Source organism: Myotis davidii, unplaced genomic scaffold (genome assembly GCF_000327345.1).
Source record: "Myotis davidii unplaced genomic scaffold, ASM32734v1 scaffold1467, whole genome shotgun sequence".
Classification (NCBI taxonomy): Eukaryota; Metazoa; Chordata; class Mammalia; order Chiroptera; family Vespertilionidae; genus Myotis; species Myotis davidii.
Window position 1 is genome coordinate 458,378 of NW_006298267.1, and position 578 is coordinate 458,955.

The 578-nt window shown below is 53.8% G+C and overlaps 1 protein-coding gene across 1 annotated transcript in view; it reads left to right on the plus strand.

The window, feature by feature from the left end:
- The window catches only part of LOC102774233 (laminin subunit alpha-3-like), a 65,375-nt gene that overhangs the window by 47,510 nt on the left and 17,287 nt on the right, over positions 1-578 (plus strand). The gene's annotated exons all lie outside the window — the stretch shown is intronic.

Below are 578 nucleotides of genomic sequence, written 5' to 3' on the forward strand. Positions count from 1 at the left end.
CCCCAAAATCAAAGGCAGAGCAGTGAAAAGCAGGATCGACAGCTGCAGAGAGATGGCGGGGGGTGGGGTTATGGTGGAGATGGACACCCCAGGTGGTTCCTCAGAGCAGCCCACGTGGCCTGAAGGCGGGCTGTCCCGTGGTTTGGACAAACACCGTGAAAAGGTTCGAGTCCCCAGTCGCTTTGCTAGGAGTTTCTTGCAGTGCCCAGGTTTTGAGGTCAGTGGGGATGGGGCTGAGGGTGAGCCCCTGAGGTTGGGGAGCAGCCTGGGTGGGCTGTGCTGGCTGCGTCCCTGCCGGGCTGGGCATCTCATCGGCCGCAGGGCGGGGCAGTTGCTGTTGCCAGGGAGATCGGCCAGATCAGGAGGAAGAGAGGGACCTGTGAATTCTGATATCTCGATTTTGAAGCTCCGAATAGATGCCAGTAGAATAGAATTTGAGGAACGGTGTTTACGGAAAAGAACTCCAGTCTCGCATACTTAGCGTGCTCTTCATTCATATACTTAGCGTGCTCTTCATTCATATACTTAGCGTGTTCTTCATTCATATACTTAGCATGTTCTTCATTCATATACTTAGC